This window comes from Cavia porcellus, unplaced genomic scaffold, assembly GCF_034190915.1.
Source record: "Cavia porcellus strain 051 isolate PalLab524CR breed Dunkin Hartley unplaced genomic scaffold, mCavPor4.1 scaffold_2, whole genome shotgun sequence".
Lineage (NCBI taxonomy): Eukaryota > Metazoa > Chordata > Mammalia > Rodentia > Caviidae > Cavia > Cavia porcellus.
In genome coordinates, this window is record NW_026947485.1 from 24,228,185 (window position 1) to 24,254,964 (window position 26,780).

Consider the following 26,780-nt stretch of genomic DNA (forward strand, 5'->3'; position numbering starts at 1 on the left):
TCACTTTCTGCCATGAAAGCTCTCTGAGGTCTACTCGGGGCTTACTGTGCCAGCTGCCAAGCCCGGTGTGCCACCTCACCCGGACAGTTGCTGGCACCAGGTGACTCCTTTGCCCAGCCTCAGGACAGGTGTTAAGGAACCGAAGTTTCTTAGGTACTGTGCTCATTTTTGATCTTTGTTTTAATTACACTTCGTGTTCTGAGCTTGACTTTAAATGACCTGTTTTTGAAAAAAAAAAAAAATAGACTTCTCATTTGCTTGATGAATTAGTCATTTATTTTTGTTTTTCCCAAAGCTCATATGACATAGATTTGCCTTACAAGTGTCTTTAATATGCCAAGTCTACTCCCTGGAGTCCAGGTATGCTCCTTTCAGATCACCTCCCATCCTGAGGGAAGGGTACAAAGCATGCACTCAGGAGCAGGATCCCCCTCTGCCAGTTATCTGAGGCAGCTTCCTAAGCTCCACTCATTTGTACAATGGGGGTCTTAGTAGCAGGACTTTTGTAAAGAATTAGCAAGAAGGTTGATGTTGAAGTTGGCATATTAAATGTACTCGACGTGTGGATATTATTTTCCAAATATCATCATCTGTCCTCAATCAGTTACAGCCCAGAAATTTTAAAACAACTGTCTTTTGTGTTGCCTGATTATATTGTGGCAGGGAACAAAGAAAAATCCTTTTTAACATTTGAATATCACCCCCTTTCACAAGCAAATTTTTCTGCCTGTTAAGGAAGGGAACTGGAAGGTAAGTGCCCACTGTTCTTAAATTTGGTGTGAGATATTTCTCAACAGTTTGCAATTTGCTTCAGCGTTTCACCCCAGCTGCTATTAGGCGTTACTGAATGTCTAAGAAAGAGGTTAGTGTTGTGCATAAACCCTGCTTTTAAAAAGCTCGTGCAAAGGGTCAAAGACCAGGCAGGGCTCTCGCTGTAATTCTCATTTCCAGCTGAATCGAATATGGCAACAGGAATGTGGGCCTGAATCACATTATGTTCCGGGAACCTGTAACAGCCTCATAATGACCTGCGGCCCAACAGAAGCAAATTGCAAGTGATTTCCAAAGGATAAACTCTAATTTATAGTAAGCCAGTATTACAACTTAAACAGCTCATTTTGAAAGCCAAACTAAAAAGCTCATCGTCCTTGTGACGCTTTCTAATGCACCCCTTTGCACAGTACCTGGAAGCTGCTGTTTGCTGACAGGTTAAGTGTGTACTGTACACAGAGCGCCAACGCTCCTCTTTGTACCATGCAGCAATCAGGCCCGTTTTAGCAGCATTCTTATTATTTTAAGCTGTCTCCATTGTCTTCTAAACACCATAATTAAAAGCTGAAGAGCTCACAGCAGCCAAACCCAATAAGGTCTCATCCCCTGCAGCTCAACAAGTGACCCTGTGAAGCTGGGCAGCTGAATGAAGCTTTCACCTTTCCGTGGGTGAGGCCTCAAGTGCGTCAAAGTTGTCCCTCTCAGTATCATTTAACAGCTCTGTGTAAGGTGTCTCTGGGTTATAATTCTGTTCTCACTGGCGTCCTTGTTTTATTTGTGAAGCACTCATTTTCCTACGGAGAAGGGCAGGAAAGAAAAGTCATCTGCTGTCAACAGTGTAAAGTAGCCCTTATATGTGGAGTTGTGTTTTGAATATGAGTTGCAAGCCAAAGTGATTCAACTGATTGACAAAAGAAAATGACAGAGGTGATATTAGCCCCTACTCCCAAAAAAACCATATTCCACCCGCCAGATGACTGTATTTTAATGTATTGCTTTGCATGTTTTTTCCATTGGACTCATTTTCTGGAACTTTGCCACATGGTGAGCCCTGTGGGAGATGTAATACATCTAGTTTACCAGTCTTTTTCACCTGAGTATAATGGAGTACTTTTTTATTCCCTCTGTCTCTCTCTCTGAGGGCAGAAGAAAGCAGAGTATTAGAGAAGAAAATTCAAAGAAAAATTATGAAGCATTAGAAAATAAATCTACTCGAATGTTTTACCTGGGACTGTAAATTTCTATTTTGAACCCCCAGGTTTTGCACGATGCTTTGTCTGTTCATGTTGACTCTGAACTTGGGAGCATTTGGTGAGAGAGAAATGAAATGTGCTCTGGCATCCTGTAGCTATTTCAGGAAATGCGTTCCCATGATTAAGCAGACAGGAAGCTGCTTGGTTATGCAGTATTCTCATTTTAGCCAAGCATGTGAAATGTGGAAATAAATCTTGGATTTTTTCTTTATTTTATATTCTGCTGATGAAACACTGTAGTCTGAAAAATGAGCATGTCACAACTGCTTTTAATAAATCTACTTACCTGTCATATGTTTTCAAGATTTCCTGACTGTTCACTAATTACCAAGCTGTATTTCTCTTATTTCTCTAATCTTTAGAACACAATGAAGCGTATCAATCAGCATAAGCCTCTGGGAAGTTGATCATCTCTTCAATCCCCTCTCAGTGGCTGTTGGATGCCACGGCTCCCAGGCCACGACAGTCCCACAGGGCAACATGTCCTCTTCCTGTCCTTACTACATGGAGGCTCAGCTGAGACCTCCTTCCAACACCCCCACCCCAGGCTAAGCTGAGCTTGCTTCTGAAGCCCAAGCCTGATATTCATCAAGCAGAAAGTGGCTGTCAGGGCTATTTTCCTTTCTATGTCCATGTGGTTCAAAATTCGATGTGAGAAGTGTCCCCTGTAAGAATCGAGGCAGGAGGTGGGAGGAGTGACCCACTGACTGAACAAACTCTCTGGACAGAGCTTGGAGACTGCCTTTGTGGCTCTGTAAGTGGTTTAAGCCAAAGAGCCATTCCTGGGGTCCTTTTCTCTAAAACAGAGAACACTTAGCATATGATAAAGTGGTTCCATAATTGCAAATTCTGTCTCAAAACATGGGCACATTCTCTTTCCAGTGCCTAAATCTGGCCCAGGATCAGGCAGAGAGGAGGAAGAGAAAAAGGGAAACTTTGTCCATCCCTTTTGTCCACTGTCATGTCCACTGTCAGTGTGCAGGGTCCCTGGGGCCCCACCCTCAGCCCCAGCTGACCCAACAGCTCGTCCATCACAACCCCAGCTTCTTACCGTTCAGCAGCCCATAGCAGCGCCCAGACACCACAGACAGTCTTTCTGCCTCAAAAATAAAAAGGATAAAAAAAGAATCAAAACCGCCATATCCCAGTTAACTTTAATTTTAAAAATAAATCCGAAGTACCTACTAAACTCAAGGCCTTCCTTTTTGCTCCTCCTTTCTCCACATGTTAATTCCATTTGGATGCTCTCTTCCAGCGGACCTGAAAGCCTCTGCAGCAAAGGCAGAGGCCACAGAGACCTTGTGAAAATGTCATGCACCTCTGCCTAGAAAAAGCCTGTACTCTGAACATTCAGGTGGAGATCTCATGTCACAGTCTGGAAGGAAGGGACATGGCAAAGGCTCCTTTAAAAAAAAAAAAAAAACAATAATAATAATTAAGTTTAATGGTAGACTTTAGATATACAAAATGATCACATTCCTCACAGGCAATTTGTATCACTACATGACACAACTTAATTCTTTTTTTTTTTTTTCATTCCCCTATTTTCTCTTCAACCCCTCTTCCCATCCTTATTTATGAAAATTTTGTTTCATTTTTTTCCTTCTTTTCTCGTAATTTTTTCCCTTCCTCCCTCCACCAAGTTCCCCTTCCAATTTGAATATTTTCTTCCTATTTCACAGTATCTGTTACACATTTTGTTCCTTATTTACACTTTTTGTTTTTTCACACTAGAGAAACAATGAGATGTTCACATGTATGTGTCTGATTTATTTTACCTAAGAGCATGGTTTCAAGGTATATCCATTTATCTAGGAATGTCTCAAATTTATCCTTCTTTATCATAGAGCAGTGCTCTATTACATAAAAAACTCACATTTTGTTTATCAATCAATTGATGGACATTTGACTGCTTTCAATATTTAGCTATTACAAACTGCTGTTATAAATATGAGTATGCGTATACTATTGTGCTATGATGCTTTTAAGTCTTTCGGTAAGATACCAAAAAAAGGAATAGCTGGGTCAAATGGAACCTCTAATCCTAGATTTTTGAGGAATTTCCACACTGATTTTCACAGTGGTTGTACCAGTCTATACTCCCACCCACAGTGCAGAGGAGTTCCTTTTTCCCCACAGTTCTGCCAGCATTTGTTATTGGTTGATTTCTTAATAATAGCCGTGCGTTCTGGGGTAAGACAGAATCTCAGTGTCATTTTAATTTGCCTTTCAACACTATGTGTTGTTTCTTCATCCTGTTAGTGGTTTCTCTTGCTGTGCTAAAACTACTTAAAATGAAATCCCAGTTGTTGATTCTTTGTGATAGTCCCTTTGAAATTAGGGTCTCTCTCTACACCACTGTTTTCAAGAGTTCTGCCTATTCTATCTTGTAGCAGATTTAGTGTTTCTTTTTTAATATTTAGATCTTTGATCCATTTTGATTTTAGTTTAGTGCACCATGAGAGAAATGGGTCTAGTTTTAGTCTTTGGCATTGGAAAACCAGTTTTTCCAGCACTACTTGTTAAAAAGACTATTTTTCTTTCAGTGAAGGTATTTCACACTTTTGTCAAAGATCAGGTGGATAAGTATGTCTGGAGTTGATTCTGAATCTTTTAATCTGTTAACTGACCCTTGTTTTTAAATTTTTATTATTTTTATTTATTGCCAGTACCATGCTGTTTTTATAGTATAATTTCAAGTCGGGGATTGTGATGTCCCCCACCTTGCCTTGGTTGTACAGAACTGCCTCTGCAATGCTAGGTCTCTTCTGGTTCCAAATGAATTTTAGGATTGTTTTCTTTAATTTTGTGAGATATGCTGTTGCAATTTTGATCAGAATTGCATTCAATCTGTGTAGCAATTTTGGAAATATGACCATTTTCACTATATTGGTTCTTCCTACCAAAGAACAAGAAATATTTTTCCATTTTCTGATATCCTCTTCAATATCCTTTTTCAGAACACTATAATTTTTAATGTAAAGGTCTTCTACTCCCTTTTTTAGAGTGATTCCTATTTCATTTCATTTCATTTTTTTTTAGAGGCTATTGTGAAAGGTGTTGTTTCCCTAATTTCTCTCTCAGTGAGTTTGTTATTCGTGTACAGGAATGCTATTGATTTTTTAGTGTTGACTTTGTATCCAGCTATGTTATGAATTTGGATATTAACTCTGGAAGTCTTTTGGTGGTTTTTGGAGTCTTGTATGTAGAATATCATGTCATAGGCAAATAATGATAATTTAACTTCTTTCTTTCATATTTTTATTCCTTTTATTTGTTTTTCTTATCTAATTGCTTTGGCTAATATTTTCAAAACCATGTTGAATAACAGTGGTGATAATCAACATCCTTGTATTGTTCTGGATTTTAAGGTAAAAGCTTTCAGTTTTTGTCCATTTGGTGTATGTTGGCTGTTTTTTTGTATCAGACTGAGACAAAGACCATCTATTCCAATTTTCTGTACGTTTTTATCATGAATGGGTGTTGGAATTTGTCAATTTCTCTGTGTCTATTGAGATGATAATGTGGATTTTGTCTTTGGCTCTTTTGCTAGGGTGTATTGAATTTATTGATTTGCATATGTTGGACCATCCCTGGGATTAATCCTAGTTAGTCATGATATATAGTCTTCTTGATGATTTGAGGAATTTGGTTTGCTAGTATTTTATTGAGGATTTTTGCATCTATGTTCATTAGGGAGACTGGCCTATAGTTTTCTTTCTTTGTTGCGTCCTTCTCTGGATGGGTATTGGAGTGATGCTTGAGTATTGCTTCCCTTTCAATTTCACTAAAAGTTTGAAAAGTAGCAATATTAGGTCTTCTCTAAATTTCTTGTAGAATTTTTGTGGAATCTGTCAAGCTCTGGGCTTTTCTTTGCTGATAGATTTATAATTACTTCTTTAATTTCATTAACTGATATTGGGTTATTTAAAATTTTTATATCTTCTTAATTCAGGCTTGATAATTCATATATATCTAAAACCTCCATATATTTATAAATCTCCATTTCTTCTGCATTTTCCATCTTATTAGAATACAAGTTCTCAAAGCAGGTATAGATAACCTTCTGAATTTCTAAAGGATCTCTGCAATTTCACCCTTTTCATTTCTAATTGCATAGTTTTGAGTACTTTCTTTTTTTTGATAAGGTTAGACAAAGACTTGTCAATTTTATTTAACCTTTCAAAGAACCAACTTTTCAATTCATTGATTCTTTGTATTATTTTCTTAGTCTCTATTGCAGTGATTTCTCTTCTGATCTTATCAATTTACTTCCTCTTATGAGCTTTGGCTTGACCTGCTCTTGTTTTTCTACAGTCTTGAGGTTCAACATTAAGTTGTTTATTTGAGCTCACTCAGTTTCCCTAACATAAGTTTCCTTCTTAGGATTGCTTTTGTTGTATCCCATAACTTCCAATATGTTGTACTGTCATTATTGTTTATTATTATTATTATTAATTATTCTTTAATTTCATTCATGACTCATTCATTGTTCAAGAGAGTGTTATTTGATTTTCATGTGTTTATGAAGTTCTTATAGTTTCTTTTGCCATTAATTTTCTCTTTTTGCCATTAATTTTCAATTTAATTGTATTATGGCCTGATGATATGCATAGGATAATTTCAATTTTAATTTCTTCTCATTTACTTAAGCATGTTCTATGAGCTAGAGTGTGCTCTCGTTTGAAGAACATTCTGTGTATAGCTGAGAAGAAAGTGTATTCTGTTGTGGGATGGAACACTCTGTACACATGTACTAATTCCATTTGTCTGAAAGTTTGGTTCAGTTTTCGTATCTTTTAGTTGATTTGTTTGTCTAGTTGATCTGGCTATTTGTGACAATAGAATGTTGAGTTCTCCCATTACAATCTGTTAGTGCTTATTTGATTTTCCATATGTGTTAATATTTGTTTTATATAGGGCCTGCCTGACAAGTGTGAGGTTGTGAGTTCTACGCCCAGGACCAAACTGTATATATTTGCCTTATATAGTTGAGTACACTTGTATGTGGTGCATGTGTATTTATGATTTTTATCTCTTCCTCTTGGAGTTTTCCCTTAACAAGTATGTAGTGACCTTCTTTGTCTCTCTTAATCAGTTTTGGTCTGAAGTCCACTTTGTCTGCAAATAGAATATCTATGTCTGCTTTTTCTGTGTTCCTATTGAATAGAATATTGTTTTCTACCCTTTGACTTTCAATCTATGAATTTCTTTTCAAATTAAATGTTTCTTGTATGCAGCATACTGTTGGCTCTTGGTGCTCAATCCATTCTGTCCATCTGTTTCTTTTGATCAGTGAACTGAGATCATCTGCATTGAATATAACTGGTATGTATTGACTCATCCTTGTCATGTTATTTTCTTCTTGCTGACTCCCTTTTTGTCCCCCCCCCCATTTAATTGTTTGCCTTTGCAGGTGGATTCATTCTGTTGGTATTCACGCAGTTATAATCTTTGTTATCTCTTAATAAAATGTCCTTCAGTACATTTTAAAGTACCAGTCTAATGTTTATGAATTTCCTGTGGTGCTCTTTTATTTCTCCTTCCATTTTGAAAGATACTTTTATGGAATACATCAATCTGGGTTGAAGGTTGTTTTCTCTTAGGGTTGAAATACTTCACTCCTCGCTCTCCTTGATTTGAGGGTTTGTGTTGAGGAGTTTGCCATGATTCTGATGGTCTTTCCTTTATAAGTGATTTGTTTCTTTTTGCTGACAGCTTTTAATATTCTATTTTTGTGTTGAATTCCTGTAATCATAACTACTATATATCTTGCTGTAGATTATTCTGGATCATGGTTAATCAGAGTTCTGTATGTTTCAATTATCTGTATGTTAAATTCTTTTCTCTGCTAGGGAAGTTTTCTTCATTGATGTCTGTTAACAGGTTTTTTATGTCATTTGCTTTTTCTTCAACTCCAATCAATTTTATGTTACCCTTCTTTGCATCATCTAGCAGCTGTTGGATTGATTTCTTGGGGCCCCTTCCTATTTTTAAGAATCCTTCTTTTTCCTGATCACTAACTGCTATCCTGTCTTCTATTTCTGTGATTCTATCCTCACATTGGCCCATTCAGCTGCATATAGTTTCAGTGGAATTTTTAATTTCATGGATACCTGTTTGAGTCTGTTTCATGGATTCTGTGTCCTTCCTGTGCTGAGCATTCATGATTTCCATCATTTTCCTAAGCTTCTCGATTATTTTTATCAATCTCTGCTCTGGAATCACTAAGCATGTCTTTTCTTATGGTTATGCCTGCAGTTACCTGAGAAATTATTTCTGATTTGAATTTTTCTAGAGCCTAGTTCATTTGCTTTGATGCTACAGGTTTGCCTTTGGTGAGCTCGATGTCTGTGGTTGCATTTTGTATTTGTCTTTTCACTTCATGTTTTTTTGTTCATTTGTTTTTAGTTTTTAGTTTAAATCCTGGGTCGATGCTTGTAAATTGCCTATGGTGAATAGCTTTATTGCTAGTATTTAGCACCTTTAGGAAATGATTGCTTCTCAGAGATGTCTTCCAGGTGTAGCTGGCTTTTGGTATTTTGATCTGATGCAAGATCTTACCTCTTCAATTTATTGGGGATGAGAAGCTGCTGCCTACTTGGCCTAGCCCCTGGCTCTTTGGCACTTGCCTATCATACAGTTTATGACCCTTAGGCAGTCTCATTCAGTATACTAAAAAGAACAATTGGTTAGAACAGTTATAACACTTAAGATAAAGTATAATCAACAATAAGAATATCATCAAACATAGCTTAGAAAATGAGAAACTGAGGTAATAATTTGCCACCTTTAACTAGATTTGTGTTTATATAACAAAATCTTAAAGCAGAAAATTGTATATAGTAAATAACATCTCAATATGGCAATTTTACCCTCAGGAGAGAATTTTTTTTTTTTTTTATCAGTACCAGGGATTGAACTCACAACCATGCATTTGCAAGGCAGGCGCTTATGCCGCTGAGCTAAATCCCCAGTCCCATGGAGAGAAAATTTAAAAGGAAGAAAAAATGGAAAAAAAGGGAAGAGATTACAAGCAAGGCTGGAAGACAAAGATGGATCAAAAAACTTTGGAAAATTGGTACAGAATGAATAAATAAAAACAAGAACAAAACAGAATAACAATAAAAACTAGAAACCATGTTCACACTCATGAAAAAAAAAGAGTGAACAATAAAGAAGAAACAAAACACAACAGCAAACAAATAGGAAGAAATAAAAAGAAAGACAATAAAGAATAAAAGATAATAAGAAAAGATGTCCACAATGTCCACTTCAAGTATATTTCTGCTCCCACTGGTAAACAGTGGGGGCTAACAGGGCCCAGCTCTATGTTAGTCAACCCCAGCAAGCTAGCAGCAGCTCCATGGGGTACAGATGATAATCCTTGTGAGCTCCCTATTTCCACTGAAGTTCAGGCTAGCTTCTGGCTACAGCCATCTCCACTTCCCCTGTGGGCTTGAACTTGGTTGGGAGCCATTAAATGGAACCCACAGCTGCTCAGGGTGCTGCGCTCAGTTGGTGCTTCTCTGAGATGGCTCCTGGCCATCCTCTCTTTGGGACATCTCACCAGGACAACCCACCAGCCATTGAAGTCCACTGTGTTCATCACCCTACTCCCTTTATAAATTTCTCTGCAGAGTCCTCTGGGGTCACCAGCAGTCACCGTGCACCTGCAGTTTTAAGCCCTCTTTCCCACACAGTGAGTCTGGGTACAGAGAGAAAGCACTACCTGTTTTCCCTTCCTCCTTTTTTATTGAGATTTCTCTCTGCATTCTCCCCATGGGCTTCAATTCTTGCTTCATACCCTTCCTGGGTCCCAGGGACCCACTTTCTTCCTGCTCTTCCTCATGCTGGTATATGTCAGCATTTGGACACCATATCTTGGAGGGGCTGTTTCTCTGCTGCTCACCACTCCTCCATTTTCCCAGAAATGTGAAGGCTCCTTCTTGCAGCAAGAACCCTCAGAGAGTCAAACTCAAGCCTGAGATCTACTGTGATCTCAGAGTTTCTCCAATGCATGTCATGGGAATTAATTTCTCTGGTTTGGCAAGAACTCTTGGAGGACCAGTAACCTCTTTCTTTCAGGAGAGGTCAGATAAGGAGACATTTTTAAAGAAAAAAAATTAAAATCAAAACAGTAAAAGGAAATGTGAGGAGGCAGCAAAATCTAGATACAGTAGCAATGAACTGAGAATATGAATTAGTGGTTTCCAAGATTTCTACTGCTAAGGATTCTGTATCTCACTTAAAAAAAAAAACTCCATTTTAAAACAAAACTATACTGCAGACTTTTGTTTCTGGAAAGATGGTCTTTTCTTTTCCTTCCTGTAAATATAATTTTAATTACAAGACATTTGATATTTAAAAACCCCATGAAGAGTCTAAAAGGTAGAGAGAAGGTGATGAGCTGGGGACCTGGGAATACCAGAGCGGGTCGCTTCCTTTGTGTTTCTCATGCCCTCTGAGATCCCCTATGTGCAGCAGAAGATCCAGTCTCCCAGAAACAAATCAGTGAGCACAGACCGAAGCCTTTTCTTTCTCATGAAGCACAAAGATAGGGATAACTTATCAATACAAAAATGCTTAAACATAGGAACTCTACTCCAGCTAAACACCATAAAAAATATGGCCCAGCCCTACCCTCCATCAGCAAAAGCTTAGACCTGTCCCCTGGTAGCTGTCACTAGGCACCCTCAGCACCACTAGAAGGAAAGTCTTCCGGGAGGCCAAGTGGAAGCTGAATCTCATCCATCCTGGTGCAGAACATACCCTCCACCCACTCACCTCTGCCAGAAGCTCCCATGGAGAACACGGTCCTCCAATTCCACCCAGGCACCACACTCCCTGTCTCCCCTGGGTAGTGTCAGCGGTAGAGTGGTGGAGATAAAGAAAACTCACCATCAGCCTGCACTAACATCTCCCTCCCCCACAATACACAGAACTCTGTGGTGATGGAGCTTTCCTCACCTGCATTGTCAGCATATCTGGTCTGTGCTATTACACTAAGGTATCACCACTGAGGGTAACTGAGTAAAGGGTACCCATGTCTTTTTTATTATATTTTTCAACTGTATGTGAATCTACAATTGGGTCAAATTTTGGATTAAAAAATAAACTACATCTTGTAACTCATTTCTCCTACTTTTAATTAATCAAAGACTTATTGGGTCTCCTGCTTTTATAGTGCCAGGAAATGGCCAGACTGTATTAAAATAATAAAATTCCAGGAAAAAGAGAATTTAATTGAGTCAGTGCTGACTTGCCAGGATAAACAAATGAGTTTTCTAGCCTTTTATAATATCAAATATGTCACAGACTTCTCTGTGATCTTTACACATGTTGGAGATTTCTGAAAACCTCAATGGGGAGAGACATTGTGGTGCAGGAGACCTGGCCAGGCACTGGAGCAGGCAGAAGGGAGTGTTGGCTTAGGAAATATAAATAGGGGAACCACCAGAGTTGGAGCTGAATGAAGTGAGCACCAGCAACAGCCAAATATGAGAACGCTGAAGAACTCCAGGTGGGTAAGGAGGAGCCAAGAGGAGTGAGCAGGTCCCTGGAGAAGTCCACAAAGGAAATTCACAATGAAAGAAACATGCAGGACATAGTTAAAAGCAAGAACAAGGGACAAGGAAGAAATCCAGATGTTATGGTCTATATGTAGATGTCCCTCCAAAGCCTCATGAGCTCATAGGTGAGGCTTTTGGGTGGTGGTTATTAGATCATGGGTTATTAGATCAGTGGAGGTGGGTCATTGGCAGCATGGTCCAGAAGGGTATGTGTATCTCCTTCTCCCCTTGATCTATCTCTTTATACATGTTCCCACTACCATACCATAGTCTGTTTGCCCTCTGCCATGCCGTCCTGCCTTGAAGCCTGCTGAATCTGGTCTAAAACCTCTACAAACTGTTAATCAAAATAAGCCTTTCCTTCTTTAACTTGTGAGTCTTGGGTATTTTGTCTCAGGGACAAGAAAGTAACTAACACCAGATTTTTTATGTCAGGGGCATCTGTCCAGGCACATACAAGGTAAAAATGCTCAAGGAGACAATGTTTGAGCAGAAGCTAGGAAGTTACACTCCAGACCTAACAAGTGAGGATGAGAGGTTAAAAAACTGTTTTTACAAGGGACTGGTTAGTGACCACTGTCCTTTGAATAACTACGTTCCCCAAAAAACATATATTAAAACCTAATGCCCAATATAATGGAATCTCAAATAAAGCCTCTTCACTAATGAAATTAATGTCTTTAAACAAGGTGTCCTGGTTACTATTTTCTCATTATTGAGATAAAATACCTGACATCCAAAATTAGGGAAGTAAAGGTTTATTTAGCTTACAGTTTTTGGGAGATTGCAGTCCATATTCAGCCAGCTCCAAGGCAGGGTGGTATGACTGAGGGGCAACCATACATAGGTGCCACAAACAGCAACAGCAAAAGGGCTAAAAGGTTAAAAAAAAACATGCCTTCTTCCCTTCCTTATATTGTATGCTGGCTCCGTCCCTGGGTGGGTGCAGCATTCACACTGTCAATCCCAGCACTAGACAACCAACCAATCACAAATGCTAGATTCAGCCGCCTCCATGACTGCATGAGGCTTGGGGCGCCACCTAGACACAAAACAACACAAGGCCCTACAAGCTGTCTTCTACCATGTGAGGACACAGCAAAAAGATGGCCATTAATATAAACAAGGACGCAGGTCCTCACACACACCAAATCTGCCAAACTTTTGACCTTGGATGTTTTGAGCCTCCAGAACATAAGAATAAGTTTCTGTTGTCTACAAGCCGTGCAGCATGTGGGGTTCTGTGATTGCAGCCTACATAGACTAAGGCGGTGACTAACAGGATGTGAGGTTGGTAGTACCCTGGCTAGGTTGCCTCGGGAAGCTGGACTGAGATTGAGTCTGCAGAACTTCAAGTGTATCATAGTCTCAGTCTAAGAGGATTTCAGTAGTTATTGCCAATCTATGATCCTCCCTCTATTAGACCACACCAAACCCAGTCAACTTTCCTCCAAGATTTCACAAATCCATCCTGTCCCTACCTATTCATTTGTGCTCATTGGTTTTCTTTTTCCTCTGCTTTTCTTCTCTTCTCTTCTCTTCTCTTCTCTTTTGTCTTCTCTTCTCTTCTCTTCTCTTCTCTTCTCTTCTCTTCTCTTCTCTTCTTTTATGGTAGTGGGGATTGAACACAGGGCCTCTCAGCCACTGAGCTATATCCCCAGCCTTTTAAATTTTGAAACAGGGTCTCACTAAATTGCCCAGGCTGGCCTCTAACATCGGTCCTCCTGCCTCAGCCTCTGGAGTAGCCAGAATTACAGGTATGTGCCACCAAACCCAGCCTGTACTTCTATTGTTTTAAGACATTTCTTGCTTCTTTTAAATTGGCCTGTCTGTTACAAGTCTCAGCACAAATCAGATCATGATAGCCCTTTGATTTTAAAAATTCTTTGAGCCTCCAAGATAAAACTCACCCTTTGACTGTTGCTTCTAAAGCCTGAGATTTTGGGCACAGCCTACAGTTTTCAGTCTGTTAGGCATATTTAACCAGTTAGTGTCCGAAACATGTTATCTAATATCTCCTTGTACTTGCACTCCCTGGTCTTCTTTCTGAAAATTTTTTTCCTCTTTTCTCTCTTCTTCACAACCTCTTTGCTAGTTTTTGAATGAATGAATGGTGAAAGATAGCCAGAAACTGTGCTGAGGAAAACTTAATTCTATTGCTAAGTTTTCACTATCACATTGCATAAACAGACTAATCTCAAAGTAGAGAACCCCAAAATAGATATGGATAATATTTACCTGATAGTAATATATACACCAGATGGCCCTCAGAGCCATCATACTAAAAACTGTGAAAATAGAAATAGTGAGAACTACCAGTGAAAACAGCTCAGACTAAGAAGAGTGTCCTTCCTAGTACATACTCTTCAGGTGCCAAAGAAATGAAGTGTTGACCAGTGAATCCAGAAGAAATGCCCTGGTTTTCACTCATAGAGTCGTATGAAACAGAAGGCGATTAGGACTAGAGATTTGCAAACTCCAAAACACCTTTCCAAATTATTAGACGTAAATTGGTCCCTTCCTTCCTCTTCTTCCTACCGTTCTGAGTTGAAAGATGTTTCAAATTCTTCTACAGCCTTGACATCATGTGATTCTGAAATCTACTCTAACTCCAAGCCCACAGTGTGTTTAAAAATTCTAATCCAGGCTTCAACTCCAGAGCCTTCCCAGGCTCAGGTGCTGCTATTTGGAAATGAAGGTGAGGGAGGTTCCCAGCTGCTCCAGCTTTTGTTTTTTCCAGGCCATTGGAGCTGCTCCTGCCAGGTCACAAAGGCCTCCCACCCCTGCCGAATCTGTGGTCTATTTTTACCTGCCTGACCCCCTGCACCCTGCACCTTTTGACATGTGACCACCCTATATTTCCAGAAACTTTCTTATTCTCTTTTTAATTCCTCATCAAATTCCCAACTCTTTAACACTGAAGCACTCTTTTAGAATTTCTTCTCTTTATCCGTCCTGAGTGACACATTCAGTCTTGGGGTTCTGAGAACTGTGTACATGCAAGGATCCCAAATGTGTCTTGATCCCCAGGGATATGCCTGAGCCACCTTGCCTGGTGCACAATCATTGCATTTCTTTCCAACCCTTCAACAACAGGAACTTCACACTGGCAAGTAGAAATAAGCCAGGCAATTTTACACCACCACCAGAGAGACGTCTTGGCCTTTCCTACTGACCTCACATGTGTGTATCCGAATGCCTACTGAATAACTCGCTTTTGGAGATCTAACTCAACATGACTCCTGTCTGCCACACCCCAGTCACACTCCCAGGATTTCTCCTCCAGTAAATAGCAAACCCATCTTTCTGCTGTTCAGTATCCATCTATCAATATCCATCCATCTACCCATCTATCAATATCCATTTTCTACTGCTATATAAAAAAATATATAATATATATTATATACAAATAATAGATGAAAGTATATAAAATCTATGAGGCTATCTGGATACATAGAAATAAAATGTATATGGGGTATACATATTATACCTATATATTATGTATACATATATACCCCTGTATACTGGATTTTGGAGATATAGGTATATCAATATATAGTCACAATCTTTGCACAAAGTACATTTCAGGATGTGTGGATTTTGGTGTTACCCAGGCTCTCCTGGAGTTCAAGGAAGAGAGGAAAAGAGGAGCTGTGTATCCTGCTAGACCGTACCCCTCTAGTCATAACTGCTTGATGCTCTCTTTTACTCAGTCTCCCTCTCTGTGGTCTGACTTAATGCTCACAGTAATAGGAATCCTGCTCTCTGTCTCTCTATATACTAGACTCCATCACAGGCCTGGTTTATGTTATTTTTTCAGAAGCAAATCAACAGCATGGATCATTTTTACCATTGACTTTCTCTCTCACCTATTTTTAACCACATGGGAACATGTATATGAATTATTTTTTTGTAGCTAAAAACTATTTTTTGGAGGATTTTTGAATTGTTTGTTTGGGACAGGGGCTTGCTGTGGAGTCCAGGCTGGCCTTGAACTCACTATGTGGTTAGAGGTCGCTTCAAACTCACAGCCAATCCTCTTGCCTCACCCTCTCAGTGCTGAGATTGTAAGCATGCACCAGCACACTTGTCTTTAAAACTTAACTATTAAATTTTCTTTTAATTGGAACATAAAAAATCATATGTATTAGTGGGGAAAATTGTGATGTTCTGACATATGTATACATTGTACAATGTTTAAACTAGGTGAAATGTATCTCTCTCTCAAATGTTTATTATTTGTGGAGAAAAGATTCAAAATCCTTTTTTCTGCTTTTTAAAATAACATAATTGTTTCTTATAGTCACTTCATTATAAAGAAACATACCGGAGTGTCTTTCTCCTAGCTATAACTTACGTCCACTGGTCAAATGTACCTCATTACACTCTACAAATGTTTTTATAGTACCCCAAGCTCATGCCTCATCAGGGTAAAGATGGACCTCCCCTCAACCTAACAAACCTTGAGCTCCCCCAGGCTTTCCTGTGTGGTTGGATAGCTGGGAGTCCTCAAGAATTCAGCATAAGGACCAGAAGCCAAGCTGTCACCTCAAGACAAGACCTCACTTTCTAAAATGGAGCTTGCGAATTGTATAATCTGGAAAGAAAGCTATCACATGTAAATGATTTTGAAGCATTTGGGGGAAGTTTTAAAGGCACTCTAGCCATCCCTTGCTATCTGATCAATGAAGTCAACTCTAATTTTATTTGTACCTTTCAGAGTTCACATTATACTGTTACATGTCCTACAAATGTCACTGACTCTTAGCTCCCAGTCAGAATAAATTCAAACCAATAATAGAGCAACTATCACCCCAGAATGTATTAACAGCATCAAATAGAACTTCAGAAATATCAGCCATTAATTCTCTTAAATTATCACTTCCCCCATACATTAGCATTCTAGAAGATTGCACTGCCTCCATCTGTCCAAAAAAGGACAGAGCAGGGCCCTTCCCCTGGAACACACACTAAAAGCCAAGGGGAGGGGGTACTGTTTTCCATTTTTAACAATTCTAGTTAGCTAGCCTTTGAATGGTTGAAGTGCAGCTGGGTCAACTCTCTTTAATGTAACTCACTATCCCTCAATAGTCAAGGACAAGATAAACAGATGGCTGAAGAATGGGGTGGAGGTTGCAGGGAGAAGGGGAGAGAAACAGTGCACACTGGAAAAAGAAAAACAACTTCGTTCTTGGTTTAGCAAGTTGTATGTACAGAACCCTGCTGGAAAAGTTCACAAGAGTTATACTTTCAGAAACACTGTTAAGATTGGATTACATCTTTAAAATAATTGTTCACTTAAATGGACTAGCACAGAGGAGAAACCTATATTGACTTTCTGTTTACCCAGAAGGGGGAGGAAAGTACCAAACAAGCTTTTCTTTAACTACAATGGCAATCTTCTAATAGCAGCACGGACTCACTCCAAAATACAGGATTCAGAGGCTGATAATCATCTTTCTGCTCAGGTTATTGCATGCAATTTTTCACATTCATTCAGCTTTCTTCATATAGCTCTTAGCAAGTAACTCCCTTAACAATAAAAGCTTTTATGGAGCCCATTACACTGGAGAGCAACCACTCCTCATTTTTTTTCCTTCTTCTTTTTCTTTTTCTTCATCTTTTTATTGGCTCCTTAGAGTATTTACAGCTGCTTTTGTTCTCACTGCAAACTCATACATCTGAATGTGTGTGGTCATCTTTGTTTTTATTATTGGAAAGTAAATGGATAAATGTTTGTATGTATATGTTTGGGTAGCTTCATTTTTGCACATGTGGTTCTATTTTTTATCATCTCACACTACCTCAGCTTCTTAGTTTTTAGCCACAGAAGGTTCCCTCCTGGACAGTTTTTAGCTGCATCACATAAACCTTTCTGGGCTGCCACCCCACTTCCTGATAAACAGGTTCTCTGAAGGAGCCAGTCTGAGGAAGAATGAGCTTCAGGAACAAAAGCTCTGCTCCCCAGGCACAGAACGAGCAGATTAAGTTACCTGGTAAAGAGTTTCACAGGAACAAACTTACATAAAAGGTCAAGAAGAGCAGTTCAGCCCAAATCAAGACAGAATAAGGGAGCTTGATTCACACCTGGGCCCCATGGACGCGGGCATTCTGTGCTTGTGAAATTCTGTTTACTGCTACATGAAAGGACCACCTTGGGCGTTTCACCAATGGTACCAAAATCTTCAAACGTTTATCGAACATTCCAGCCTTGCCGTGCCATAAACAATTCTTCCTGCTAGTAAGCCTATTCTTAGTAAGATGACAACGTAAGTTGCTGCTCTGTCTCTGCTACAATGCCTAGGGATCTCAGATGCCTTGAACATTAGTTTCTGTACCTGCAAAACTGGAACAAAACCTAATTTATTGCACATATAAAGAACTTAAAAATAGCCTCAGCCCAAAATAAAAGACCCAATCAAAAGTGGTCAAGTGAAATGAATAGATACATCACAGCAGTACAAATGGCCAATAAATGCATGAAGTGCTCAACATCTCTGGCCTTAAGAAAATACAAATTAAAACAACACTGAGATTACATCTGACTCAAGAAATAATGGCCATCATCAATAACAATAATCCCAATAACAAGAAATGCTGAAGAGCTGTATGGGGTGGGGGAGGCGCCCTTCTACACTGTGGGTGGAAATATAAACTAGTACAAATGCTCAGAAATTGGTATGGAGAATTCTCAAAAAACAAACTAGAAATTCCACTTGAGCCAGCTATTCCCTTTCTAGGTGTCTTTCCAAAACAGTTAAAGATGCCAATTATAGCAACACAATTCATAATAGCTAAATCAACATATGAATGGATAAAGAAAATGAAGTGTTTATACACAATAGACTATGACTCTGCAATAAAGAAAGAGAAACTTGGGTCGTTTGTAGGAAAATGGATGCACCTTGAGACTATCATGTTTAAGTGAACTAAATAAGGCACACAAGTTTAAATACCACTGTTTGTATTACATGAAAAACTCAAAGTATAAATACAGACCAAAGTAACAGATATATAATAGGAAGTAAGGAGATAGATCTTTCTCAAATGGGAAGGGAACGAAGGAAGGGGGGGTTAAAGGGATAAAAAGGAATTAAAATTTTATGCAAGCAAAAAAAAATTTTATACAAGCACCAACTCCACACACAAGGAATATAAACATTATACACTACAAACATGTATTAATAAAGAAAACAATCTTTAAAAATTGGAGTGATCTTTAAAAATTAATAGCATTTACATCCAAAGTTGTGAGTAGTAAATATTCTAGAACCCAGGGTAGCTCACAGTAAAAACTGAAGACGTTGGATCTTTTTAGCCACTTCCTAGAACGTAAGCTCAATGCAAGCGCAGGTTTATTTACTGCTATAATGTAGCAGTTGCCAATAAATACTTGCTGGGGCAATTTCTCACCAGGTCAGTGAATGAACATGTTTCTTACAGGAATCAGCTGCCAGGGGCCTCCCTGGATGTCTGGTTCCTGTTCTATGTCCCATTCACTGAGCATTTAACCAGATGAAGATTGGAAATGCTTCACCTTCGGATTTTGCTCCTATGTCAACAGCTCTCAAAACCACCCTGAAAACAACACAAGTGGTCCAAAACTCACAAACTTAATGTCTCTGATCCTCACTGAAAAATTAGTGCCCTTGCCTTTCACTTTAACACATCTCCTACTCATTACATTTGAAATCCTTTCTCCATCACTTTGTAGCTAGTTGACACAGAGCAATATAAAAAATTGAAAGTCCCTTCCTTCCCACGCACTGAAACCAATTTGAACATAAAACTGTTTTTGTTTGTTTGTTTCTTGCCAAAGAAATTGGAGGCTCACTGATCCAATGACTTTAAAAAAACATTTCTAAAATGAGTTCTCCCTAGCATATGACTACAACAGTGTGTTAATAATGGAACTCTTTCTGAATCAATTTCAGCTGAGGCCCTAAAGCACTAGTCAATAGGTGTCAGGTGCATGTGTAATTTTATCAAGCTATAGCTTCATCTCTCTAGGGATCATGCTTAGTTTCATAGTTACTTTAGATAACTGGATGAGTTAACAAAATTGGGACCCCCTTGGGTTCTTCCAGGCAGACAGTGAACAATACAGTCTATTAGGGAACCATAATTGGCTTTGCTGATGATGAATGGGAGCAGAAATGCTTGGAAGTTGACTTAACCTGCCCCCAGCCTTGCTCTATTACCCAGTTTCTGCAGAAAAATCCCTTGGATTTACTCTGCTATACATGTTAGGCACTTGCTCTGAGTTAGTTTGTTGTACTTAGCATTGTAGAACAGGCTGCTCCCAACCCATGCCAGCTCTAGAGAGTCAGGCCTTATTGCAGAGAACATGGGCTTACGGAATGTTTGTTCATCCTGGGGAATCTAGAAAATCATGATACCTTCGGTTAGTTCAGGACACATTCAGGAAAGAACTCCTTGCTTCTGTCAGTGCTGTAAAGGAAGTTGTAGGTCAGTAGAGAACGCTCCTGGTGGCCTGTGGCATACAACCAGCTTTGCCAGCACAAGCAAAGAGAGTGTTAGTAATTCTGGTTTACTCTGTCCTCACCTTGTCAGGACTATGATTTCAGGCCGTAATTGGAATATATGTGCTGTTGAGCCCAGTTTAGCATCAGCAGAATTGAAAAATACAGGTTCCTTGTACTCATGTGATTTATAGCTAAGAAAGGATTGGAAAAACCACCATCACTATTGTGGTTTGTGTCTAGATGTCCCCCAAAAAAACCTGGTGCAGTTATAGGTGAGACTTTTTCAGAGGTGACTGGGTTTGAATTGTCTGACACTCAGATTGATTCATGGTGCAATGTTAGGGTCAAGGGTAATAGGATTAAGAGTGCTACCGTCCTAAGAAACCTAGATCAGGGAGAGAAAGAACTGTGGTTGCCCCATGTTTGGTTTTGCTGTCTTCTGCCTGCCATGAACTGGGTATCCTGCCATGGAGCCTGTTCATCAGAGACTGAAACTTCTACAAACTGTGAGCTAAATAAGCCTTTCTCCTTTAACTTTGGGTGTTGAGTACTTTGTCTCAGCAATTTAAAAAAAGTAACTAAGACAACCACTTAAAGACATTTTCTAACCAACAGAGTAGCACATCTTTTAAAAAGAAGATACAAAGATTCACTATATGGGTGCTTCTTGTATCAGAACCTAAAGCACCAAGGATTGGGATTGGATCAAAATTAGAATACAACAAATTTGAGGATTTGTTTGCCTGGAGCCAGCAAAATCATCCTCACAAAACCATTACCCTTGTTGAGTTAGGATGAAACCTCACTGGAACAACCAATCCATGAAGGGTCTGTCAGAAGCCCTTGTACACTGGACCTTTGCTACAGCTGCAATGTACAGAACTGAAGAAGAAAAAGAAACAAAGATGCAAGTTGAACACATCTGTCTTCTCTTATAAAACAAGATGATGTTCCTATCACCTTCACGCTGTCTTCCTTCTATGTCTGAGACATCAACTTACCCTCATGTCACTAAGTTAGTTCAGCATAAAATGAAGCAGCTCAATAAAACTTTAGCAAAGTGCTGCTATGTAAATCCCAAATATTATGATCTATAGGATTATATTCAGAAAGTAGTATAGAGTTTCTAAAGCAGAAAAATGAAGTTTGGGCCAGCTGTCCACCATCTGAGATTTATCTTTCTCAAATAATGGCCAAATTAACTTCTCTAGTCACTTTAAACTGATTTACATAAGCATGCTGTGTTTTAGATCACAAAATAAAGGTCATGGTGATCTTCTCTAATCCGATGAAGATGTATTTTTATTGTTGTAATTTCTAGCAACAGCTAATTGATCACCAAAAAAATTTGACTTTGAGGAATTATGATTCTCATCTAGTGGCAGATTTTTCTACCAAGTCACATTTGGCAATGTCTAGAGATTAATTAGCTTGGTTTTTTAAAATTTTGTTGTTGTTATTGTTATTGATTTTTATTTCCAGTGCTGGGAATCAAACTCAGGGCCTTAGTCATAATAGGTAAGTGCTTTTCTGCTAAGCTAATACCTCCAGTTCTGTAGATAGTTTTAGTTATAACAAATAGATGGATCATCATTGCTGGACCATAGTAGGGAGAAGTTAGGGATGCTGCTAAACAAAAATGCACATGATAGTCCTCCCACAGCAAAGTATTATCCCGTACAGAATGTTATTATTGCCATATATGAAAAATCTGTGATAGAATATTAGGAATGAGTCTAGGCTACTGGCATAAAAATATTCAAGTAGTGAGCTATTGCAAAGAAAATTTCTCATTCAGAACCTCTTTTGCAAAATTGCATATTATTATAGCAATTGCAAATTATGAGGAAAGAAATCTATATTTTAAAAATCAAATTTAAATTAATTTTAATAAATGATAATGATTTTAATAAATTTTAATAAGTTAATAAAATTTTATTAATTTTAATAAATAAATTAAGAAAAATGTTGAAGACTTTATAAAAGCATAGTGCTATCCTTAACATAAGGTAAAGAATTGCAGAGTAAATCCGCCTCTCCAGTATTAATTCCCCAGTCCCTAGATGGAGACCAAGCATTTTAAAGTTAAGACAATGTGTATTATGTGACACACAACTTATTTTCCTGTGGATAGTAGATTGCACGTGTGTAGTGTCTATGATATGGATGTCAAATTATCCAATTCCACAGCATTCTTTTCATTTATTGAAAAAACAGAGTGCATGACAAGGTTGCTACATGTTTGGGAGCAGCTCTGAGAGGGATGTAATGCATTCTGAAGGCAGCTCTTCCTTGTAGAACTGTCTCCCATCTGTGCAAAGTCTATCCCCCTATTCTTTCTGGCAGTTTCAAGACATTGCTCTGATTACATCAAATGATGCTCCAGCTTCTTACTCTTAGATTTTAGTTACCTGATCTCACTATAAACACAAATAACCGGGAAAAAAATCTTTACCTTTAGTCTTCTTAAATGAAGTATATTATGTAGTCAGAAAAAAATCACATCACTATCACACTCAAAGTGCTGCATTGTCAACCACAGGTGCCAAATAAAAATAATTCCTAGACAATCAAATATATAAACAAAGAGACAATATTTATTGTGGAGTTTTACATTTTTTAATCTTTTTTTTTTTTTGTACTGGGAATTGAACTCATGATCCCGCACTTGCCAGGCAGGCACTGTGCCACTAATATCATGGGGCATATCATATAAGATGAAAAGGTAAATATTACCTTCCAGTCCAATGGCTTAGTGCCCTAGAGAACCATTAATGTTGCTTTTGCAGGTCTACTAAGTACAAAGAATAGTATACTATTCTCTGATAGCAGTATACACATCTGTCTAATTTATATTTATCAAATACCTTCCACCTGTAAATGTTGTACTGAAGCTATACAGCATGTAGTTTCTACAAATAATTGGAAACATTTTACTTATGACAGATCAATTTATGATCATTATAATAAACAAAAAAGAATAAATATGTTTCATTCATTCAACATATACAGTTATTCCTTGGTATCTGTGAGGTGATGATTTTGGGATACCCCCTTACTCTCATAGATAACAAACTTTGCAGATGCAGAAGCTTCTTACTCCATATAATCTATATGTATCCTTTCATCTAGTTTAAATCACCTCTAAATTGCTTACAACTAATGTAAATACTATATTAATAAAAATACTTTTAGTAAATGATGTATGGTATATTTAATACAGATACAATTTAAAAAGAATATTTTTGATCCATGATTGATTAAATTTATGGACACAGAGTTCTGACAATGTTTGTGAAACACCTGTGTGTGTTCATAGTTACACAAAGTAGGAAGAATAGTAAGACTTCTTATTAATATAAATAATTTTTTATCTGAGTAAGACATACATAAAGGCTCTCCAGGATGAATGGAACAGCCATGATGGACAATGCAGTATAGCACTCATCTATCTCAACCTCCTTCTGCTTGGCCTTTTCTGTCCTAAATGCCTTTTGCCTAGAATCCCTTGCAGCTAAAGTATTGAAAGTCAGTTAGACATACTCACCACAGGCCAGGAGAGAAGACTGAAGGGCAAGACACTTCCTCGCTTCATCAGTTTTCTGCTAGCAGTTTCTCACGGACCAACCATGAGTTTCACAGAACTGAAAGGTACACGTACTACAGTGGCAAACCACAGATTTCTCACCCTCAGATCAAAGTTCCAGTTAAATTTAGTGGATCCCAAATCCTTTGTTGTGGCAAAGTAGGCAGGCAGTTTCCACAATGGGCCAATTTTGACATGTGATTTCTGCAGGCCCAGCTAAGAGGCCATAAGTGTATCCCTTCCAATAATTTCATAACTCTCTGTATCCCATTCTTTCTTATTTCTTTATTTTTTGGTGTAGGGAGCTCATGACCTTGTACATGCTAAGTGCATGCTTTACCACTAAACTACACCCCTAACGTCACACATTAGTTTTTAAAATAAACACTTTTTGTTCCCTACAGCAAAACTCTGGCTGAAAAATGTAAACACACGGTCACACACACACACACACACACACACACACACCAGATATAAGCCCTCCACGATGGAGGCCAGAAGAGAAGAGCCAGGACTCATTCACCAGTGTTTATGAATATGAGTCCAAAGGAAGGATTAAAATCTGTGAGGGCTGCTGTGTTGGGTAAAGTATATTTCTATGTCCACGTCTTTCTTGGAATTAAGGAGACTTTGCAAATTTTGTGCTAGGGAATGACAGAGTAATAAGACTCTAGAAAATACTACACTTTGTTCATTTTGTATTCTTGTGTCCAGCAAAGTACACAGGACGCTTAATAAAGATTAGATGCAAATTAAGGAGAGAGAGGCTGAGAGCCATTGGCATAACATAGGCATGAGTTTAAAAGGGGTAGCATGGAAAGTATTTGAACAAGACTTATTGGGTATTTATGACTATATTAGCCAAGGCTCAACCAAAGAAGCAGGTCCAGTATAAGATATGAAGAGACTGATTGCAAGGATCTGGCTCGTGTGATTGTGGAGGCTAGCTAGCAGGTCTGAAATCTGTAGGGCAAGTGGTTTAAAAGGGCAGACTGAACCTTAGGGCTACAGGTGGAGGCTGCTGCCAGCGGGTTTCTTCTTCTTTAAGGAAATCTCAGCTTTGCTTTATACAGCTTTTGAAATCATTGAACTACGCTCATGGGATTACCCAAGTCAACTGTTTGCTTAGATTACAGGTCAGTGGTAGGGTGTATGCTATGCTTGGCATGTACAGGGTTCTGAATTCAGTCTCTACCTTGAAAAGAAAAAATACAAAAGTCTACCGATTATAGATTTGAATTATATCTACAAAACACATCACAGCAACACCCAAGTGAGTATTTGATTGAAAAATGAGAGTGCAGCCTAGCCAAGCTGACATATCAGAGACCATCACAATTACAAGATGAAAGAAGAAGTAGGGGAAAAGGGCAAAGCATAACAGCCGCTGCCTCCGCGTTCTCTCCTCCTCTCTCCTCTTCTTCCTCTTCCTCTTCTCCTTCTCTCTGTCCCTCCTTCATCCTCCTTTTCCTTTTTCTTCTTTTTTTCGGTAGAATTTTGTTGTACTGCCTGGTTGGTCTCGAACTTGCAGGTTCAATGAGTTCTCCTCCTCAGCCTCCCAAAACCTGGGACTTGAGCCAGAGGCCACCATACCCAGATCGTCTATTCTTCTTGATGACCCAACATATTGAAATATTCAAAGCTCAAATTGTAGCCTTTTCCGACTTCTAAAATTGGTAGAAGTGACTTACAGCTGAGGCTACTAACAAATACGATAACCTCGCTTTTAAAATTAAAATAACCCAATAATGTATCCAAGCAGAGATAATATTACAAATATAAAGGTGTGCTTTGAATAATTCTGTTAAGACAGGCTCAAGCAACCTAAATATGTTTCCTCATTCAGTTCAGAATGCTATTGGTCCATCTTTTAACTCACATGTAAGGTACCTGCTAACCATTTTGAGGGTCTTCAGAATTAAGGGGGAATCCCATTAAATCTAAAGCTTTGTTCACTGTTCAATATATACACGAGACAATTTTATTGATATTGGAAGATATTTTTAAAACAATGACTTGTTTTCTTGAATAAGTTGATTGTTTATAAGTGGAAATACTACTGTTGCGAGGACTGAACCCAGATGCTTGCAAAGGATGTGCTCTATCCTGAGCTCCAATCAAAGCCTAGGATTCTTTTTAAGGAAACATTTAAAGGATAAAAATGGTGAACAATTATTTATGCCTTCATGTGACCAAGGAGGCAGCAGGGTACACCAAGAACTTAACTTCTGAGTACACCTACCTGGTTTAAATCTTAGCTCCTTTCCTCTTAGTCATGTGAAATTGGAGAAGCTGGTTAGTGTCTTTATTCTTGGTTTCCCTACCTATAAAATAAAGGTAAAAAGAAAGCCCATTTTAGGGGAGCATTTTGAGAATTATATAAAACAATGCTCATTCAAAATGGTTGACACAGTGCTTTACAAATAATAAATTTTCAGTAACATGAGCTAATACTGTTATCATGATAACAGCTATGTAATCTTTGAACCAAAACATCAAATAAGACTTTTTCCAAGAAACACAAAATGCTACCCATGTATTTATTTTTCTGACCACTACTATTTGGTAGTATTTTATTTCTTTTAAATGGCATGTCTATTCAAATTATATTATCCTGATGGCAGCAACATACTCTACCTGGAAATATACTTATGTGACAGAATAACCTCTCCCAAGGCAATGTTAAGCATCCTTCACAGTTTCAAAACCTTTCTCATAAATGTGGCTTTTATCCACGGAGTATAATTATTGAATATAGCCGCATCATTTGCAGGCATGATTGTAAAGCAATAAAAATAACCGTGTCGGAATAATGACATTTTTGAGATTTCTTCTGAGAGAAAAACCAGCAAAATCATAGCCCTGCTCAAGCTTACTAGAAATGATGGGAAATAAAATGGCCTTCCCACTATGCTATGTAGTTTATGAGACCATCTCTAGACAATTCATTAGTTCTAAAGTGACACGAAAAATCAATTAATTTTAATGGTCGATAACAGATTACAGTATTTAATAGTTCATCTAATTTCATGAGGCAAAGTGAATTAGACAAAGCAATGTAAATCTAATAAGAGTTGCGAGAGCTCATTTAACTGTTTGTCAAATGCAAAAA

The 26,780-nt window shown here is 38.4% G+C and overlaps 1 long non-coding RNA gene across 2 annotated transcripts; it reads right to left on the reverse strand.

Annotated features, from left to right (window-relative positions):
• Window positions 1-253: 253 nt before the first annotated feature.
• On the reverse strand, window positions 254-25,993 carry LOC134473771 (uncharacterized). Of its 2 annotated transcripts, none has more exons than XR_010044205.1 (4): window positions 25,911-25,993; window positions 3,210-3,427; window positions 3,076-3,120; window positions 254-1,565 (listed from the first exon to the last, which is right to left on the reverse strand). It is a non-coding gene; the product is annotated as an uncharacterized LOC134473771 (long non-coding RNA). The 2 variants fall into 2 exon arrangements; XR_010044206.1 differs by having other exon boundaries at window positions 3,076-3,124.
• Window positions 25,994-26,780: the final 787 nt, after the last annotated feature.